We start from the raw sequence: 17,358 nt of genomic DNA, 5'->3' as shown, positions 1-17,358 counted from the left end.
ACAGTGACAAGGCTTTTCCTAGGGCTCCATTAAAATCATATATGTGCCGATAGCCATAGCTGAGACAGGCGGAGCAGTCATTGTGTCTCTCATACAAACAAGTTGATGAGCAGCATGTCCTAACCAAGGGCTATCCATCCAGTGGGCTGGATGCTGCTCTCCGAGGATTGTTGTGACCCCATCAGCCCTAATGTCTCTGTAGTCCTCATACTATGACATCATTTTTAATAATACTCTAGTTATCCCATGTTAATGCAATGTAATTTATATGATTGGGAAGAGAGATAAGTATCACCTGGTGCCACTTATTTTAAGAGATTGGACAGGTTGAAATACAACCTGTCTTATCCCTGCTGTCTGCAAGGTCAGAAGTTTTAATCCCTGCATTTATTCCTCATATAAAGTAAATTTGCATGAGTTCCTTTAAAGGACCACCATGTACCTGGATGATGTTTCCAGCACAAATAATATGGTGAAGGGTAGAATGTTATCCAGCTTTCCTAAGGCCAAAAACAACAAATATGCTTTGTTACACAACAAAATGGGATATGGCATGACTGGGTACATGTGCTATTAAGAGGAGCTGTGATAATTTCTTGGTAGGACACATTAGATGGCCATATGATTATTGGCAATAGTATGGTATGTACCAGTAAAAAGTTTGGACACACCTGTTTATGCAATCGTGTTCTTTTTTAAATTAGCGCATTATAGATTCAGACTGAAGGCAGCAAAATGACAAAGTAACACATATGGAAACAAGGACTAAAGAAACACGTGTGAAACAAACCAGAATACTGTGTGTATTAAACCTTAGATTCCTCAAAATACCCCTGTTTTACTCTGATGGCAATTTTATACCCCGATGGCATTCTCTCAAGCAGCTTCATCAGGTATCACACTTGCCAGATTCTAAGCTATCTGCTCTTGAAGCCTATTTGCCTAATTGTAAGAAATTACTGAAATAAACAACATTTTTACCTATATACTTTGCCCTTTTAAGTATAATGCGCCCTAGTCCAAATAATGCCATTTTATCATGACAACTTCTCGTGATTCCTGATCCACAACAGTTCCCCATCATAGTGACAGCCAAGGCCGGCTCCAGGTTTTCATGGACCCCGGGCGAAAGATTCTCAGTGGGCCCCTTTAACACATACCACAATTCATGATGCACAGATAAGAAATATATATATAATACAATGCCAAAGATTTCACTTACTTCTTACATTATATGAGTGATATCAATTGTAAATTCTACAATAGCTCAGAAACCTGCAAATCCTCACAGCGCACAGTGCAGACCGGACAGTATAGTCCTCCATACAGTATTATGGGCACCACATAATCCTCCTTACAGTATTATGGGCACCACATAGTCCTCCATACAGTATTATGGGCTCCACATAGTCCTCCATACAGTATTATGGGCTCCACATAGTCCTCCGTACAGTATTATGGGCCCCATATATTGCTCCATACAGTATTATGGGGCCCATATATTGCTTCACACAGTATAATGGGCCCCATATAATGCTCCATACAGTATAAAGGCCCAATATATTGCTCCATACAGTATATAATGGGCCCCATATAATGCTCCATACAGTATAATAGCCCCATATATTGCTCCATACAGTGTACTGTCCCCATATATTTCTCCATACAGTATAATGGACCATATATTGCTCCATACAGTATAATGGGCCCATACATTGCTCCCTACAGTATAATGGCCCTATATATTGCTCCATACAGTATAATGGCCCCAGATATTGCTCCTACAGTATAATTGGCCCCATAAATTGCTCCGTACTGTATAATGGGCCCCATATAATGCTCCATACAGTATAATGGCCCCATATATTGCTCGATACAGTATATTAAGGCCCCATATATTGCTCCATACATACAAAAAAATACTTACCTCTCCTCACTCCCTGCTGCTCCGGTCTCCTCGGTGTCTTCTGACTCTCTGCACTGCTCAGCATGCACTCTAGTGATGTCAACGCACCCTCTGCCCTGAGATGTCACAGAGAGTCAGAAGACGCTAAAGAGACCAGAGCAGTGGGGAATGAGGAGAGGTGAGTATTTGAGGGGCAGGGACTCAGTGCCAGTGCTGGCACCAGCCTCCCAACAACTCACGGGCCCCATAGCATGCCGATGTCCCCGACGGCGAGTGGGCAACACCGTTCATCCAGGGCCCCGGCACTTTCCCAGGTGCGCCGGGTGGTGACTCCGGCCCTGGTTGGTGACAGGCACAGACCCCTATAATAGTAGCAGACACTGTGCAACCACTACAGTGAAAGCTACAATGAACCCATAATAGTTACAATCACTTTATCCTTTGTGTTGGATGGGTTATGAGGATAGACAGCCACTGTCATGATGCCATTAGTGGTCCAGTGATGCCAGCAAAGACCAGTCTTGACTTGTACTGGCACTGGATGCACATCTGTGCATGCCCACAAAGACACAGTACTGTATCGGGAATGTAGCCAACGCAAGTTCACTGTGTGTACCATCAATGCCATTGGGGCAATCTAGGAGAAAGCCACCATGTAGCATGCAGTTCCCAGGTTGACCTTTCCTGAAGATCAGAGGTGGTCGGTGACAATTCCTCTGACTCGCACAGTATTTCACATAATCATATCTCTTTCCACAGCTTTGATCTGTCTGTTCATTTGAAAACTTTCAACCTGCTTGGATGGTAATTGTTTGTCTCTTGTGTCATCGTGCTGACTATGACAAACAGCGGTTCATGCGGCTGTCACATCCCCCGGCTGCTTTCATCCTCTGGGGTAATCATGGAGCATTAAATGCCTCGCCTGTAAGGAAAGGAAACATTTCATACACAATTGTTACTTCTTTGGCGTCGTTTCATCATCACGTTGTCAGGGTTAGGATTAAAGACCTCATCATTGATTATCTTCACTCCCCCACACCCAACACATATAGAGAGTAGAGGAGGAAAGTATTTTGCAGAGCGGAAATGGTATTATTCACTTTTCTAGAGATCGCTGAGGCATCATACATTATGTTTACAATGTCCATTTTCAGCCACCATCCGTGGCATTCAAAACAAATGTGTTATATGCCATTGGGATGACCTTTTCCAAAAACAAAACCCAATACTTATTCATGGACATAATCAGAAAAATGTCTAGTAATCTGATTTGCACAGGATTAGAAATATAGTTGCTTTCTTGTAGAAACAGCACCACACTGGTCCTTGGGTTGGGTTTGGTATTGCAGTTCAGCTCTTTGAAAATAAATGGACCTGAGCTCTAATACAACACACAACCTGTGGAATGGGGTGGCACTGTTTTTAGAAGCAAGCTGACAACTAATATGAGCCATATCAGTGCTTCTGACATGAGGCTATCTCCTATGATGTATGATGGGTGGGGTGTCACCTCTAGGTCTCCATATGGTCAGTGGAATGAAGGGTCACTTCAAACTAAGGTAAAAAACTCACCAAATGCTCACTCTGTGCACGTGGCCTTGGTGTATGTGCACACTATGTCTTTTTCTGGTGGATTCCACCTGGAACTCGCCGGAAAAGCGCTTAAAAATGCAATAAAGAAAGCACAGCAATATCAAAACGACTTGCTGTGCAAATGTTCTGTTTTTTCTCACTTCACTGTTATGGTGAAGCTGCTAAAAGAAATGAAGTGAAGCCACTGTATAATATATGGAATAAAAAGAAAGGCTAGTGGCGAAGCCAGAAAATACGTTTCAGGGAGAACACCATTGTGTTTTCCTGAAGTGCCTTCTGCTTCAAAAGCGATGCGGATATGCTGGCATCTTTCCACATCTGTTAAAGGGTTTTCTTTCAACATCAGCTTTAAGGAGTGCTTGGTTCCTCTGCTCTTCCTTCTTGCTGGGGGACGGTGCGCTTCTACTTGATTGACAGATTGAACCAGTGGCATTCTCACGCATTTCGGCCAAATTGTGCACTCTCTGATGCTGAAAGCAGAGGCAGGTTTGGGTCAATGAAGCTGGTCAAATTGAGAGCTAACAATGCACTCCAGCACACCCAGCCTCAGAGCAGTGCTTACAAACTCTATTGGAGAGAACTAGTAAGAACTGTACAAGTGTATTAAGAGAAGCCGTGCCCACTAGACAGCTTCTGCCTGGGAGTATGCATATCGTATACATCACCGCCGTACCCGGGGCAGACAACGGTGAATCCCCGCAGAGTACAATGTGTGCGCGCACTTCGAGGATTCACAAGCCTGCAGTCACACAGAGTGACTGCAGACTTTTCACTTTAGACTGGACAAACCCTCCAAGACAAAATTGATTTTGCATAGTGCATGACACAGGACACTCATGTGTCGCCCCCTCAAGCCCTTCCAGGCTTAATACGGTATATCGGTTCTGACAGGAGTGTTTCTTTAGTGTCTGCTAATGATAAGGTGACACCAAATCTAATATTGCTATGAAAAATATATACTGTACATTTGTATTAGGATAAGCAATTCCGATTAATTTCTCATATTCCTGAAAATCAGGACCATAATGTTATGTAGAGACGGATAGGAGATGAGGCAATGTACTAATTACATCAATAGGGAAAAATGAGCCTGATAAGTCTAAGGGTGCCAAAGAAATTTCTCCTCTGCTATGAATCTGACCCTGCTGAATGAATAATGACCCAACAACTAATGAAAAATGTGCCCATCATTAGGTCATTTGCCAGTGAGCTATGTGCCCGGCACTGTGCTGATGACAAAGCAGGTTCCAACCTTCGCAGTGGACGTCTCACACCCCAGGTGGAGCTGGTCTTTGGCAGAGGTCAGGTTATGACACATTGCAATGGCTTGGTAAAGATGTCATCAGGTCCCACCCAGCATGATCCTAGTGGAAAATAAGGGCTCTGCCTGTCCTCTGTGGGTGTCACTGAATTCTGTTGAGCAATTTTTAACAGGCTCTTCCCAGTGGCTAATTTTAGTTTAGGTTTTTCTGGACTGGTTACTATAAGGCAATCAGCTATTCTGTGCCAAGGAAAATCACTAGTGTCCAACATGTTGGTTTTCACCTATTGCAAACTACACCCCATGATATGCTCTGACAACCTAAAGGCCTAGCTACATTGGCTGATAATGTGTCTGTAGAGAGCACCAGTTGACAAACAAGCAACAAGGTCTAGATACATTTGCAGCCACCGCATTCCTTATATATACAATCCTGTTTGACAACTTAGGCATTGCGATCAAGCTTTTTCCACAGTCCTGAATTAAGTCTAACATAACCGGCAAACTTATACCTAGGGTTTGTCAAAACATAAAATGAGCAACTAAAAGTTAGCGGAAAACTTAGAATATTAATAATAGTAAACAATAGTGATGAGCGAGCGTGCTCGTCTAACCCTTTAAATGAGCACGCTCGGGTACTCGCCGAATAGTTTTGGCGTGCTCGGCATTTCAGTTGCAGCCTCCGCGGCTGCTTGTGTCGCGGCTGTTACACAGCTGTGACACATGTAGGGATTGTCTGTTTGTCAGGCAATCCCTACATGTGTCACAGCTGTGTAACAGTCGTGACACATGTAGTCGTGGCGGCTGAAACTAAAATGCCGAGCACACCGAAACTATTCGGAGAGTACCTGAGCTTGCTTGTTTAAAGGGTTAAACGAGCACGCTGGCTCATCACTAGTAAGCAAGCAACTTAAAGCACCACTCCAGCATTTTTTTTATTCCAGCGTTGGAGTGGTGCCATTGATCTCAGTTCAATGACCCTAGTATTATACTCACCAGCCGTAGTCTTCTGCTCTTCCCGGTGACCCCCCCCCCCCCCAAGTCCCACATCGCCATCTTGTGACTGCAGCATCTGACTCACCAGAAGTCTTAGCTGACACAAGCTCGTTCTGGCCTCGTTCTGGCTCTCATACAGCGCCGGACTGGAGTACCTGGGGCCCACCAGGAAAAAATCAATCTTAGGGCCCACCAGCACCATGCAGTTACCGTATATAGGAAAAACATAAGTCCACAAACTCTTTCAAAATGAATCAACTTTATTAACCAATAAATAACCAATATAATGAATAAATAACAAGCTAAAGAAACACTCCTGGCAAAAGAGGAACACTGTTATCTTATTCACATCAGTGTGTGATAAAGTGCCATAACAGAATAATACCAATAAATACTTTCAAGGTACATTCTCTTAAAGTATAAGTGCCACAAATTGAACCTGCAACTAGCATCATTGTAGCAGTACCAAACTTGGCCCACTAGGAAAACTTAAAGAATTCTGTAAGCATTTTGGAAGTTTGTATTGCACGTTTTCCTCTCCTCTACAATACAGTGCCATTCAATTGTTAGTGAAAGGCCCAAAACAACAAATAAACAGAACAGAACAGAACAGAAGATGACATTGCATACTTATTAATAATGTCATCATAGTCTAAGTTCCTTGAAATGTCATACTCAATGTTCAACAGAAGGAGTGACTCTAAAAGCTCCTGTCCAATCGAAGACCTCAGACGATTTTTTACAATTTTCAGCTTTGAGAACACTTTCACATGAAAACTGGGTACAAGCAAGTGTAAGAAGTGTCTTGTAAACTGCAAAAATGTTTGCATAAACAGCAGAATGTAAATTGTAGTCATATAAAAGTCTGTAGCAGCAGGAAAGACAGTTTTTTTGCGGGACGAGTTGTACTTTCAGATGCAATCATTTATTTTACCATATAGTGTACAGTGAAATGGCAACAATTTCAAGTACAGTAAAATTGCAAAAAAAAGTGCAATTACACGTTTGTTTATTGGGTTTTTTAGTCACCATGTTCACTATATGGTAAAACCGACATGACAGTGTGATGCCTTGGGTCAGTACGAGTTTGTAGATACCAAACATGTATACCTTTACTGGTATCTAATTGGTGAAAACAAATTCACAAGTTTGAAAAAAAAAAAATCACACTTTTCGCGCCATGTTCTGCGCACCGTAGTGTTCTCATTTTTTTGGATCTGGGGCTGTGTGACGGCTTATTTTTTGCGTCTTGAGTTGACGTGCATCTCTGCTGCTGTGTAGTAGTCACAACACAGGGAGAGGTTAAACATCCAAGTATTTAATATGTATTGCAAATAAAGAATGTTCCCATTCTTAATATCAGAAAAAACAAATGACTGACAGCAATCCACTATACCTAGACTAATAATACCATATAGAAGAGAGAAATACCGCCACACCATGACCAGAACACATAAAACCACATAGTGATCAAATACTACCAAGTACAAGGTATATATACTGCCACACCATGAGAAGACCACATATTACCACCACATAGTGACCGTCCGAATAATACCACATACAAGGGACAAATACCGCCACGCCATGACCATGGCACATAATGGCATCAGATAGTGACTGATAATGAAAATGTTAAAAAGCTCTGTATATGAGGCTGTGTGCCCACGTAGCGTTTTTCAAGCGTTTATGCTGCGGAATTTCCGCAGCGGAAACGCTTGTAAAACGCTAGGTAATCCGCACCCCATGGTCCCCAAGGGGATTCCGCATGTTCTATGCACATGCTGCGGATTTTTCCGCAGCGTTTATGCTGCGTACAAAAATCCGCAGAATGTCATTTAATTTGGCGGAAGTGCAGCGGAACTCCCGCCATTGACTTGCATTGAGACGCACAGAAACCGCGACTGTACATTTTTACAAGCGGCTTCTATGCGTCTCTATGTGCAGATGGTACCCAGTTCTGGAGGAGAGGAGACTCTCATCCAGACCTGGGTATCATTGTACCTGTAAAAAAAGAATAAAATAACAAATAAAGTTTATACTCACCTGTCCGGCGTCTTCTCTCTGAATGCCAGCAGCGCTGAAGGACCTTCGGTGACGTCACAGTCATGTGACCGCAGGCCCTTCACTGCTCTGTCTCGCGATATGCCGGCAGCCGGGAACCAGCCAGGAAGCAGCGCTGCAGCCACGCCGGGGCCTCGGGGGTGAGTATAGCTTTATTTGTTTTAATTTTTACGGTTCACACTGTATAAATCCATGCTGTTTGCATGGATTTATACAGTGTGACCTAGTTGTCAAGCACTTTCCAAGTGATGCTATCGCCTGGAAAGTGCTTGTCAATCTGCATGCGGAAATGCATGTGAATCCGCATGTGGATCCGCATGTATTCTGCAGGAAAAACGCATGCACAATCTGCATGCGTTTTTTTCTGCCAGGGAGATGCAGAAATGCTGCATAAATTTTCTGCTTCATTTCTGCATCGTGGGCACATAGCCTCAGAGTAATTGTACAGATAATGTAGAGATTATCAGTGACATTATGCACAGGAGCTCTGTGTATAGTGTCAGTGTAGAGGTAATACAGAGATCACTAGTGACATTATACACAGGAGCTCTGTGTATAGTGTCAGTGTAGAGGTAATACAGTGATCACCAGTGACATTATACACAGGAGCTCTGTGTATAGTGTCAGTGTACAGGTAATAGAGTGATCACCAGTGGCATTATACACAGGAGCTCTGTGTATAGTGTCAGTGTAGAGGTAATACAGTGATCACCAGTGACATTACACACAGTAGCTCTGTATATAGTGTCAGTGTGTGTGTATAGGTAATACAGTGATCACCAGTGACATTATGCACAAGAGCTCTGTATATAGTGTCAGTGTGTGTGTATAGGTAATACACATACTCACCACTGATGTCTCTAGGTGAAGTTCTTTATCTGCAGACCGATATATCACATCTTCTATGCAGGACTTATCTCTGCAGAAAATTACATACTGTAGTTAGCTATAACTCATCACTTCCAGAGCACAATCCACACTTTTCCCAAGATTTCTACACTGCATGAAATGACAAAAAAAGCAACATAGTGTGGCACTACACAGTAACAGTCAGGGCCGGCTCCAGGTTTTTCTGGGCCCCGGGCGAAAGAGTCTCAGTGGGCCCCTTTAACACATACCACGATTCATGATGCAGAGATACAGTGGAGAAATATATATATATATAGTACAATGCAAAGATTTCACTTCTTACTGTAACATACCTGGCGGCGTCCTTGCATAGTGGTCCATCTTCCACTGTGCAAGAGCGCGCACTTGATCTCCTGTCCAGAATGTCTCTCTGGCTTCCCTCCATGCTGTCTGTTTGTGTCTGTTTCTGCTGCTTAAGGGCGGCGCCCGATCACTTCCTGCTTTTTGTACCTGCTGTGGGTCACACCCCTTGTGCGTCCTCAGCCTATTGCTGTCTGTCACCTGGTATATAGCTCAGCTGCTCCCATCTATCCCTGCCTGAGCATAGTGTTTCATTCAGTGTGTGCTTGCACTCTGAAGGTGCCAGGTCCCGTTCTGTGTTCTCTTGTCTGCCTATCCTGGAGGCTGTATTTCCAGGCCTGTCTGAACACGCTCCTAGCCTGTTCCTCCTGCCTTCTAGGGGCCGATTACCTAGACCCGTTCCTGTATCTTGTCTGACCTGTCTGAACACGCTCCTAGCCTGTTCCTCCTGCCTTCTAGGGGCCGATTACCTAGACCTGCTCCTGTATCTTGTCTGTCCTGTCTGAACACGCACCTTGCCTGTTCGTCCTGCCTCTCTGGGGGCCGTATTCCCAGACCCGCTCCTGTATTCCGCTGCAGTGTCGGTCTCCTCCGTACACTCAGTTCCAGTCTGAACTCTCTCCTATCCTTTACCTGTTTTGCCTCTATGTCCGTTCCCTTCCTTTTTCTGCAGAGTCTGAACTCGTACCTAACTCCTGCTTGTTGTCTCTGTACTCCCGTTTGTGAGTTTGTGGTCCACTCGCTACTTCTCTGCTAGTACCCTGTGGGTGTCTGGCTCTGCCTTTCCCTTCCTGTCTGTTCCGTGTGAACAGAGCCCTGTCCCCCCTACTCAGCCTAGCCTGCTCTGACTCCTTTGCTCACCGCTCCGGTGGTTCTAGCCTGCTCTGACTCCTTTGCTCACCGCTCCGGCGGTTCTAGTCTGCTCTGACTCCTTTGTTTACCGCTCCGGCGGTTCTAGCCTGCCCTGCTTCTGCCCACTGCTCCGGCAGTCCTGTCCTGCCCTGCTTCTGCCCACTGCTCCGGCGGTCCTGTCCTGCCCTGCTTCTGCCCGCTGCTCCGGCAGTCCTGTCCTGCCCTGCTTCTGCCCGCTGCTCCGGCAGTCCTGTCCTGCCCTGCTTCTGTCCGCTGCTCCGGCAGTCCTGTCCTGCCCTGCTTCTGCCCGCTGCTCCGGCAGTCCTGTCCTGCCCTGCTTCTGCCCGCTGCTCCGGCAGTCCTGTCCTGCCCTGCTTCTGCCCGCTGCTCCGGCAGTCCTGTCCTGCCCTGCTTCTGCCCGCTGCTCCGGCAGTCCTGTCCTGCCCTGCTTCTGCCCGCTGCTCCGGCAGTCCTGTCCTGCCCTGCTTCTGCCCGCTGCTCCGGCAGTCCTGTCCTGCCCTGCTTCTGCCCGCTGCTCCGGCAGTCCTGTCCTGCCCTGCTTCTGCCCGCTGCTCCGGCAGTCCTGTCCTGCCCTGCTTCTGCCCGCTGCTCCGGCAGTCCTGTCCTGCCCTGCTTCTGCCCGCTGCTCCGGCAGTCCTGTCCTGCCCTGCTTCTGCCCGCTGCTCCGGCAGTCCTGTCCTGCCCTGCTTCTGCCCGCTGCTCCGGCAGTCCTGTCCTGCCCTGCTTCTGCCCGCTGCTCCGGCAGTCCTGTCCTGCCCTGCTTCTGCCCGCTGCTCCGGCAGTCCTGTCCTGCCCTGCTTCTGCCCGCTGCTCCGGCAGTCCTGTCCTGCCCTGCTTGTGCTCGCTGCTCCTGCAGCCCCGTCCTGCTCTGTTCGTGCTCGCTGCTCCTGCAGCCCCGTCCTGCTCTGTTCTTGCCCACCGCTTCGGGCGTTCCCTCTCTGCTGTGGTTGTCTACCGCATCTGCGGTTCTGTGACCCAGTCTGTACTGGGTCTTAACCTTTCTGTGCTCCAGCCCGTCCTTTCGGCCAGTACCTCCCTGCCTGCATACTCGCCTGTATCCACCCATCTGCATACCTGCCGTGTTTGCTTATATCCACCAGTCTGTGCTACCCCTCTACCTGTATTGTTCCTGAGTCCCAGTGTGTACTGGGTCCTATCCCGCCTGTGTTCCTACCTGCTAGTGCCTCCCTGTCTGCACTCTAGCTGCGCTTGCCTTTACCCGCCTGCCTGCATACCAGTCGTGCCTGCCTATACCCTCCAGTCTGTGCGCCAGCCTAACTAGCCTGATCCAGTAATCCCTGTGTGGGTCAACCCCCGTGTCCGGAGTTTGACCTGGAGTAGCACCTGGTCCCTCTGCCCGGTTTCTCCCTGGTGCACTGGCGTCGTATGCCGTTGTGCCATCTTGGTCGGATCGGCCAGATACTTAGTCACGCCCCTCCAGGCACTCTCCGGTTCATGGTCCAGTGGAATCACTACAATCACACGCACACGCCGCTCAGCCCGGGCGTGTGCATAACAGCATGCTCAGGCCATGGTTCCCGTTGAGCCCCACGGCCTTCGCTCTCTGAGAAGTTTTCCAGCGAATACATGCATTAAAATAAATAAATATATATTTTTTTTTCCTTTAGCTGAGTTCCAGGCGAATTACGCACCCGTCCAGATGGATCTATCTGCTCTCGTTCCCGCGGATCCGCTACGTTATTATGGGGATCCTAGACAAAGTCGTGCATTTGTGGAGCAATGCATGCTACACTTCAAGTTCTACCCTCTATGTTTTCCCACCGATCGGGTTAAGGTGGCATTCATTATGTCTTACCTGGCGGGTGATGCCTTGGAATGGATCAACCCCCTATATGAAACACAGGATCCGATCCTCCTGGACCTAATGGCCTTCCTGGTGGCCTTTCTAATGGTCTTCGATGATCCTAACCCGGAGGCTCCTGCTGAAGCTTCACTTCCCAATATCCCGGAGCAGCCCCAATGGGTAATGTGTGTGGGTAGCGCAATAGTCCTCCAGCCCAATGAGACTACTGCCCACCCAGAATCCTCACAGGGTGACTACGCTTTCCGGAATACTTCTCCCAACCTCAAGAGGCAGTCCAGACGTGCTAGACGTAGAGGCAAGCCGTCACGCCAGGGTCTGTCCTCCCTGAGACCTCCTGACCCCAACCTTGAAGTCCCTACTGAAGCTTCATCTCCCTGTATCCCGGAGAAGCCCCAACGGGTAATGTGCGTGGGTAGTGCACCAGTTCTCCTGCCCGAAGAGACTTCTGCCCATCCAGACTCCACACAGGAGAACTTCCTGCACCCGGCATCAGATGCTTCACCCACTTTAACCGGTGTGCATGTCCAAGGATGCTCCAAAGCTGTGGTTACCTCAGAGTCTGTGCACCTCTACTACCTGGCGGAGGACCCCCTGTTGCCTCCTGAATCCTCCGGGATACCACTCGATGACAAATGGAGAGAGAATTCTCTACACCCGGTACTCGATACTTTGTCCGCTTCGTCCTGTGAGCCTGACAATGGGTACCCCAAAGTGGTAGTTACCCCCGAGTCTCTACACCCCTCCGACCAGGCGGAGGACCTCCAGTTGTCTCCTGAACCCTTCGGGGTGCTACCTGGTAGCGAAAGGACAGAGACTCTCCTATACTCTGTACCTGATACCTCGCTCGCTTCGTCCAGTGAGTCCAACCTAGTGTACTCCGAAGCAGAGGTTACTCCCGAGTCTCTACACCCCTCCGACCAGGCGGAGGACCTCCAGTTGTCTCCTGAACCCTTCGGGGTGCTACCTGGTAGCGAAAGGACAGAGACTCTCCTATACTCTGTACCTGATACCTCGCTCGCTTCGTCCAGTGAGTCCAACCTAGTGTACTCCGAAGCAGTGGTTACTCCCGAGTCTCTACACTCCTCTGACCAGGCGGAGGACCTCCAGTTGTCTCCAGAACCCTTCGGGGTGCCACCTGGTGGTAAATGGACAGAGACTTTCCTATATCCTGGATCTGATACCTCGCTTGCTTCGTCCAGTGAGTCCGACTTAGTGTACTCTGAAGCAGAGGTTACCCGTGAGTCTCTACACCCCTCTGACCAGGCGGAGGACCGCCAGTTGTCTCCAGAACCCTTCGGGGTGCCACCTGGTGGAGAATGGACAGAGACTTTCCTATACTCGGTACCCGATACCTCGCCTGCTTCGTCCAGTGAGTCCGACCTAGTGTACTCTGAAGCAGATGTTTTCTCTGAGCCTCTGCACTCTTCTGACCCGGCGGAGGACCTCCAGTTGTTTCCTGAATCCTCCGGGGTACCACCAGAAAACAAAGAGACAGTGACTTTTCCTCATTATGTACCTGATAACCCGTCTATTTCTTCCTGTGAGCTTGACAAGATGTACCTCGAAGCAGAGATTACCCCCAAGTCTCTGTCCCCCTCCAACCCGGTGGAGGACTTCCAGTTGTCTCCTGTACCCTCTGGGGTGCCACCTGAAAATATGTGGAGAGAGACTTCCTTGTGTGCTGTTCCTGGTACTCCACCCGTTTCGTCTGTTGCTAAGGGTGGCTGGATGGGAGGTAGCATCCTAGCTACCCAGAGGAGACCAGTTTTTCCGGTGGACAGGGGAAGTGATCTCTTCGAAGTGAAGAATTGGCCCTCGAATTCCCTGCGGAAGATTCTGGCAGGCCTGAAGAAGAGGGGGCGTAAGGGGGGGGGTACTGTAACATACCTGGCGGCGTCCTTGCATAGTGGTCCATCTTCCACTGTGCAAGAGCGCGCACTTGATCTCCTGTCCAGAATGTCTCTCTGGCTTCCCTCCATGCTGTCTGTTTGTGTCTGTTTCTGCTGCTTAAGGGCGGCGCCCGATCACTTCCTGCTTTTTGTACCTGCTGTGGGTCACACCCCTTGTGCGTCCTCAGCCTATTGCTGTCTGTCACCTGGTATATAGCTCAGCTGCTCCCATCTATCCCTGCCTGAGCATAGTGTTTCATTCAGTGTGTGCTTGCACTCTGAAGGTGCCAGGTCCCGTTCTGTGTTCTCTTGTCTGCCTATCCTGGAGGCTGTATTTCCAGGCCTGTCTGAACACGCTCCTAGCCTGTTCCTCCTGCCTTCTAGGGGCCGATTACCTAGACCCGTTCCTGTATCTTGTCTGACCTGTCTGAACACGCTCCTAGCCTGTTCCTCCTGCCTTCTAGGGGCCGATTACCTAGACCTGCTCCTGTATCTTGTCTGTCCTGTCTGAACACGCACCTTGCCTGTTCGTCCTGCCTCTCTGGGGGCCGTATTCCCAGACCCGCTCCTGTATTCCGCTGCAGTGTCGGTCTCCTCCGTACACTCAGTTCCAGTCTGAACTCTCTCCTATCCTTTACCTGTTTTGCCTCTATGTCCGTTCCCTTCCTTTTTCTGCAGAGTCTGAACTCGTACCTAACTCCTGCTTGTTGTCTCTGTACTCCCGTTTGTGAGTTTGTGGTCCACTCGCTACTTCTCTGCTAGTACCCTGTGGGTGTCTGGCTCTGCCTTTCCCTTCCTGTCTGTTCCGTGTGAACAGAGCCCTGTCCCCCCTACTCAGCCTAGCCTGCTCTGACTCCTTTGCTCACCGCTCCGGTGGTTCTAGCCTGCTCTGACTCCTTTGCTCACCGCTCCGGCGGTTCTAGTCTGCTCTGACTCCTTTGCTTACCGCTCCGGCGGTTCTAGCCTGCCCTGCTTCTGCCCACTGCTCCGGCAGTCCTGTCCTGCCCTGCTTCTGCCCACTGCTCCGGCAGTCCTGTCCTGCCCTGCTTCTGCCCGCTGCTCCGGCAGTCCTGTCCTGCCCTGCTTCTGCCCGCTGCTCCGGCAGTCCTGTCCTGCCCTGCTTCTGTCCGCTGCTCCGGCAGTCCTGTCCTGCCCTGCTTCTGCCCGCTGCTCCGGCAGTCCTGTCCTGCCCTGCTTCTGCCCGCTGCTCCGGCAGTCCTGTCCTGCCCTGCTTCTGCCCGCTGCTCCGGCAGTCCTGTCCTGCCCTGCTTCTGCCCGCTGCTCCGGCAGTCCTGTCCTGCCCTGCTTCTGCCCGCTGCTCCGGCAGTCCTGTCCTGCCCTGCTTCTGCCCGCTGCTCCGGCAGTCCTGTCCTGCCCTGCTTCTGCCCGCTGCTCCGGCAGTCCTGTCCTGCCCTGCTTCTGCCCGCTGCTCCGGCAGTCCTGTCCTGCCCTGCTTGTGCTCGCTGCTCCTGCAGCCCCGTCCTGCTCTGTTCTTGCCCACCGCTTCGGGCGTTCCCTCTCTGCTGTGGTTGTCTACTGCATCTGCGGTTCTGTGACCCAGTCTGTACTGGGTCTTAACCTTTCTGTGCTCCAGCCCGTCCTTTCGGCCAGTACCTCCCTGCCTGCATACTCGCCTGTATCCACCCATCTGCATACCTGCCGTGTTTGCTTATATCCACCAGTCTGTGCTACCCCTCTACCTGTATTGTTCCTGAGTCCCAGTGTGTACTGGGTCCTATCCCGCCTGTGTTCCTACCTGCTAGTGCCTCCCTGTCTGCACTCTAGCTGCGCTTGCCTTTACCCGCCTGCCTGCATACCAGTCGTGCCTGCCTATACCCTCCAGTCTGTGCGCCAGCCTAACCAGCCTGATCCAGTAATCCCTGTGTGGGTCAACCCCCGTGTCCGGAGTTTGACCTGGAGTAGCACCTGGTCCCTCTGCCCGGTTTCTCCCTGGTGCACTGGCGTCGTATGCCGTCGTGCCATCTTGGTCGGATCGGCCAGATACTTAGTCACGCCCCTCCAGGCACTCTCCGGTTCATGGTCCAGTGGAATCACTACAATCACACGCACACGCCGCTCAGCCCGGGCGTGTGCATAACACTTACATTACATGAGTGATATCTATTGTAAATTCCACAATAGCTCAGAAACCGGTGAATCGCTCCACACAGAATACTGGCCCCCATATAAGGCTCCATACGGAATACTGGCCCCCATATAAGGCCCCATGCGGAATACTGGCCCCCATATAAGGCTCCATACGGAATACTGGCCCCCATATAAGGCTCCATACGGAATACTGGCCCCCATATAAGGCTCCATACGGAATACTGGCCCCCATATAAGGCTCCATACGGAATACTGGCCCCCATGTAAGGCCCCATATGGAATACTGGCCCCCATGTAAGGCCCCATACGGAATACTGGCCCCCATATAAGGCCCCATACGGAATACTGGCCCCCATATAAGGCCCCATACGGAATACTGGCCTCCATATAAGGCTCCATACGGAATACTGGCCCCCCATATAAGGCTCCATACGGAATACTGGCCCCCATATAATGCTCCATACGGAATACTGGCCCCCATATAAGGCTCCATACGGAATACTGGCCCCCATATAAGTCTCCATACGGAATACTGGCCCCCATATAAGGCTCCATACGGAATACTGGCCCCCATATAAGGCTCCATACGGAATACTGGCCCCCATATTATGCCCCATACGGAATACTGGCCCCCATATAAGGCTCCATACGGAATACTGGCCTCCATATAAGGCTCCATACGGAATACTGGCCCCCATATAAGGCTCCATACGGAATACTGGCCCCCATATAACGCTCCATACAGGATACTGGTCCCCTTATAAAGCTCCATACAGGATACTGGCCCCCATATAACGCTCCATACAGGATACCGGTCCCCTTATAACGCTCCATACAGGATACCGGTCCCCTTATAACTCTCCATACAGGATACTGGCCCCCATATAATGCTCCATGCAGGCTGTTACCCCCCACATAATGCCCCATACAGGCTGTCCCCCCCTTATAATGCTCCATGCAGGCTGTTCCCCCCCCCCCTTTATAATGCCCCATGCAGGCTGTTCCCCACCTTATAATGCCCCATGCAGGATGTCACCCCCCCTCTATATAATGCCCCATGCAGGATGTCCCCCCCTCTTTATAATGCCCCATGCAGGATGCCCCCCCCTCTTTATAATGCCCCATGCAGGATGCCCCCCCCTTATAATGATCCATGCAGGCTGTTCCCTCCCACATAATGCCCCATACAGGCCCCCCCCTTTTAATGCTCCATGCAGGCTGTTACCCCCCCACATAATGCCCCATACAGGCTGCCCCCCCTTATAATGCTCCATGCAGGCTGTTACCCACCTTATAATGCCCCATGCAGGATGTCACCCCCCCTCTATATAATGCCCCATGCAGGATGTCCCCCCCCTCTTTATAATGCCCCATGCAGGATGCCCCCCCCCTTCTCTTTATACTGCCCCATGCCTCCATACATTAAAAAAAAAAAATCAAATACTCACCTCCCTTCTCCTCACCTGCTACCTGCTGCCCGCTGCTGCAGCGTTGTCGGTGTCTTCCCGCTCAGCGCTCCCTGTGACGACTCAGGGGAGGGCGCAGTGTAAAGACGTCACCGCGCCCTCTGACCTGAGACGTCACAGGGAGCGCGCACCAGGAAGACAGCTGATCTGCTGAGGCACGGGGAGAG

This window comes from Phyllobates terribilis, unplaced genomic scaffold, assembly GCF_046119375.1.
Source record: "Phyllobates terribilis strain yellow unplaced genomic scaffold, ASM4611937v1 Scaffold_5__5_contigs__length_657084704, whole genome shotgun sequence".
Classification (NCBI taxonomy): domain Eukaryota; kingdom Metazoa; phylum Chordata; class Amphibia; order Anura; family Dendrobatidae; genus Phyllobates; species Phyllobates terribilis.
This window is presented reverse-complemented; position numbering follows the sequence as displayed.